This window comes from Mya arenaria, chromosome 1, assembly GCF_026914265.1.
Source record: "Mya arenaria isolate MELC-2E11 chromosome 1, ASM2691426v1".
Classification (NCBI taxonomy): domain Eukaryota; kingdom Metazoa; phylum Mollusca; class Bivalvia; order Myida; family Myidae; genus Mya; species Mya arenaria.
Genome location: NC_069122.1, coordinates 38651081 through 38656454, shown reverse-complemented (window position 1 = coordinate 38656454; position 5374 = coordinate 38651081).

The following is a 5374-nucleotide window of genomic DNA, read 5'->3' as shown; positions in this document are numbered from 1 at the left end:
CTGTTGATATTCAGAACGCTATAAATGTCATTTTCATTTCTGTATTATTTCGATAATAGCTTTTTAAATAACACGCATTCTAATCCAACCCTTCATAGTATTTTGAGACAACTTGAATTTAAGACATTATTTCATCTTTTAACGACTCACTCAAGTAATACAAGTATACAAATCCATATTATAATAGTGTCTATGACGTAAAATGATGTTTTTTTATATTCTTTTTTGTAAACAAGGTAATTTTACTCAGGACAACATTTTAATCAGGAATTAATCTTGATTGAAGTTCTTTTATCTTCGATAATAGCACGCATGTTATGATTTTACCAATTGGGCTAAACCCCTGATAATTTGTATTTATGTCATTGGGATACCTTATATAGATGATAAACCCATTGACTGTTCCTGATATAAACAGAATGTCTAATCGACACCCATGGGTAATCTTCAATGAAACTCTGTACAAATAAACGCTATGACAATTTTAACTACAGTACGACCTTGATGGAAATGATGATCTAGGTATTAGTCTATCATTAACATGAATGAGAGGCTATGGTTGTACATTTCTTCCTTTAAGATATTCTATATTAAAAGAAATCAAATAAAAACAAACAGTATATACACATATGTGATTATATAAAATTAAACATATATGGAAGTCATGACAGATACACAAATAATACGTTAATTCATAGCTTAACATATATTAAATTCATTACACACTCTCAAAATATATTACATTAACAACACTGCATAATAGTCCTTTAAAATACTTGGTTTCAAAACGTAAACGGTGTGTTAGGTCATCGTCAATGACCTCACCATGATTGGTTCCCTCTTCGTCGGGTTCATGCCATCATTGTCGACTTTGACGATCGTTGATCTACTTTTACCAAAGTTACAATTTTTATCTTTGGGGTCGGGCAATAAGCGTCCTTATCCTCAAGTAAAAACTGTGTGCCGTATCATTCGTAATGACTGCGATATCCATTTTAACCTGCATCGGATATTGACTGGTAACAGTCCTCAGTACTTTTGGGGGGTTATTTTAGAATCAAGTCGCAGCGTCCGCTAGATTAGACAAATTCAATTAATACTGTATAATCGACCAATCTCGTAGATATATTTCTTCTTTCTGTCAGAAAGTGTCAATCGGTTGATAGAAACTAAACAACGGTCTAAATATTTCATAAGATACAATCAACTGTTCACGAGCGAATCAGTAAGACAACTTCCAATACTTATGTCAAAAACTATAGAAACAAGCTCAGTAGCAAAAGGTTTAAACATAAACCCGGTTTAATGGCACTGGGTAAACGCCAAAGACATAGAATACAAAAAAATCACAAACAAGAAACATGAAAGAATAGCACATCGTTTTATATAGCAATGCTCATACTTTTTCATTTAACAATATCAACTATAAACTACATTTTAAATATCCATTATCAAACAAAATACTATTTACATCTTCTTCTTTCAACACAAACAATATATTCTTTACGAAAAAACTACTATTTAAAAGATGGGCTATAAATTTAATGGAATATGACAGAAATAAACGGTCGGCATGAGATAATCTATCATTTCAGAAGTCTCTTTCACATTTTTTTCACAACTTGACCTTGTTTTAATCTTATTTATATATATATATATATATATATATATATATATATATATATATATATATATATATATATATATATATATATGTTGATATTACGAATACCGATGCTAAAGGAAATTTATAAATTGACCTCTACGTCAGATAAATTGGAGTATGGCAATTGTATATACTAAGTTCTTACTGGTAATAGCCGTCTTGCGGTGAATTGCTTGTTTTTATAACTCTGGGAGTGACAAGTGTTATTCAACGAGTGAGTGGGCAAATTACATTCAGACATTAATTCTAAAACATCATCAGTTCATTTTCATTCAATATTTGTTCATATCATTATCCCCATAATATTTTTTTTGTTATTCCTTCTACGACAAAAATAGGTAATCTTTTAACGTAAGCTTCCCCGATAATTTTCAAGATTTACAACTAAAAGAATTTTAAATTAACTCATATGTTTTGTAATTTTTGGCTTGGCAATTAAAATTTAATAATCTCCAATGTATAAATCATTTAAACACTAACAGTTTGATTACCTACTTTACATTAACAACCATTTGGATCCGCCGTTTAATGTGATAAACGTTATATTTTACTGACAGCGCTGTTGGCCTTATTACACTATAGTCTTTCTAGTTTTAGTTGTTTGGACAGTCAAGTACTATGTGATCATTTGTGCCACATTTACAGCACTTAATACCCATTTGCCTTTCAAAGGCCTGTTGTAACGAATATGCAATTTTGTCATTATTACCTTTACATTCTAGTCTGTAAATCATGCCAATCAGTCGACATCCTGTCTCCAATTTCAATATCTCCACGCGTGATCAATTTCCATGGGGACTTGATTTCTTGGGAAGTCGAGTCTGGTTAAAATCTCTTAATCGCGCATTTGAACATTATGGTTTGTTATTTATCGCGATTGCGTTATCTAATATCCGAGGGTTATTTCTCCATACCTGTATCCTCATATACCTATCGCAAATTCCTGACGGAAATACGTTTAGTAGTTAAGTCGCCATTATCTATTCCATGTGATCATTTTGCGCAGCGTAATATTTTTCTGCGAGACCTAAAAATCTTTCGGAACACAGTTGAATGTTGTCGTCGCGTTTCTGGCGCGTCCTATAAAGCATAATAAATTCAACTTTTGCATATCACATTAGGCGAAGCCTACTAGAGAGATTGTATTAACGATGGTCTATGTTTGCCTCACATCATCAAAATGTTAACATGAAAGGTACGTATGTCTAGGTAGAATGATTTTGCAGTTTTGAACGACACAATTCAAGAAAACTCATTTTGTGCTTATTCAAGGGCCACCAATCTGGATATACTATGTGCAGCGGCGAACAAAATCACATGTGCATAACTTCATACCCACAGTGTCATGACTCTAGGTTAAACAACGTTTTTGAGTTTTGGTCGACACAGGGCCAGAAATTCCTTTTTGGTCATTCCAAAAGCCATAACTGTACTGCAGGGGGAGAGGAAGTCCAAGATGCAGAATTAAACCACTTAATAAATTTCCACTAGAGCTTCGTGACTCATAGGTCATATGGTTTCGGAGTTTTGAGAGACACAGGTCGTGAAAAGCCATATTTTGCTAAATAACTTACAGTAACTCTGGTTTTAGTAATTGCAGTGGGGACCGAAACCCTAGGCGCACAACTTCATGACATCAATAATATTCCGCAAAGGTTTCCTGCCTGAAGGTGAACTAGTTTTGATGCTTTGCTAATTCAAAGGTCGTAACTCTGGTTTTACTAAGTGCAGTTGGAATGATAGCCCAGGTAAACAACTTCATCACTTTAATAGCATACCGTCGAGGTGTCTTGACTCTTGGTGAAATACTTTTGAGCGACACAAGTCCACAGATGCCAGTATTTGCTAATTCAAGCGCCATAATCTGGTTTTACTTAGTGCAGCGGGAAAAGAAACTTCAGGTGCACAATTCCATCACCAAAATAACATTCCGCCAAGCTCAGAGATGTCAATTGTTTCTAATGCAAGGGTCATAACTCTGTTTTTACTAAGCGCAACGGCAAACAAAACCCCAGATGCAAATTCCTCTCAATAACATTCCACCAAGGTTTCTTGACTCCATGTAACTCCAAATAGTTTTAGAGTTTTCAGCGACACAAGTTCGCCTTTTGCTGAATCATGGACGCACGGACGCACACGCGGAGGGACAAGGGCTACTCCATATCCCCACTCCTATTTTTGAGGGACCACAAAACGTTTATGAAATTTGATACAGCCTCTGAATTTAGTAGATATGCTTACATCTGCTTTTGTTCGTCATATCTTATGGGGAAAATTGTGTTCTGACATCTTTTATCATTTTTTTCAAATGCCTTCGGATTCAAATGAAACACCTTAAATTTGAAAACCTGTAGCACCCCAAACGTACATTTGCATTTCATAAAGTCAAAATCAACCACGTCGGTTAATACGAGTTTTATTGTTTGTAAATATTTACTTACTAGTTGTTCAGTGTTTTGTTTTGCCGAGCGAGAGCAAAGCAGACCTTCAGATTTAAGCTCAGAATCAGATGTGCTTTATGCAATGCGTTGAAAAAAATGGTTTGTTAACCTGATAGAAATGCCATGCCTATATATCTTCTGCTTCCACCATGATGTTTTTTAGTTTAAAATATGTTACATTATAACTTTGACAAGCTGCAACAGTGATATAGAATGAATACATGTAGTTGGGTGTTGTAAATTCCTTTTAGAGAATAAAAGGGTAAATAATTGTTTCGGATAATCGTTTCACATCGGAATCATATAGAAACAATTGGTTTCGCTTCGCTATCGTTTTTTTTATGCGCAATGGATTTCGCTCGCATGCTCGAAAAAATCGGTTTTGTATAGTTGTTGTTTAAATCGCCGCAGTAATTCCATTGTTACGTTCAGAAAATATAATTATTGCGCTCAGGAAAAACAAAGACAAATGTAAAATATAAATTTAATTTGGCCGAAATAATGGGCTGCTAGATTGTAAATGAAATTAACATAGATATAAAGTTTTGTCAAAAGCAGCCAAAAATCCTCAAAGCAAGGATACACTACATCAGAAAGCATAATAAAGTGAAAAAAAAAACATAATATAATATTCAATATCCTTAAATAAAAGAGGGAAGAAAATGGGTAACTATGTAAGCAAAGATAAAATTGAGAACTTGTTCGACAAAAAGAAAGAAAAGAATCGGGCGGGAGGGAGGGAGAAAACACACGTCCGAACCGGATTAAAACTAGAGAACAAGTGAGAAAGGCGCCAAAATAAAGATGGGCGGACAATTAAACATTCGGCGCTAAGAAAGAGTTCCCTCCCTTGATAATTATTCAATTTTCTCAAAATTAGTTAAATTATTGCGCTCAGGAAAAACAAAGACAAATGTAAAATATAAATTTAATTTGGCCGAAATAATGGGCTGCTAGATTGTAAATGAAATTAACATAGATATAAAGTTTTGTCAAAAGCAGCCAAAAATCCTCCCAAAAAACGGCCAAAACCTGAACTTAAATACCAGAATCTAAGTTAGGAAGCCAAAGCGACAAGCCGTGCCGCGTCAGTCATGCTAGAAAATGAAAATCTAAGGTAGCGTAGGTAACAGTCGGATTTCCAGTTACCAAACAATTGAATAAGTTCCCCCGGCACACCGCATTTAAAAAAGAAGGAAGCTCCTCCGCGTCTGAATGAGTGCATGGTGTATTCGTGAGCGTGAGCAATCGGAAGTTGCGTCATAAT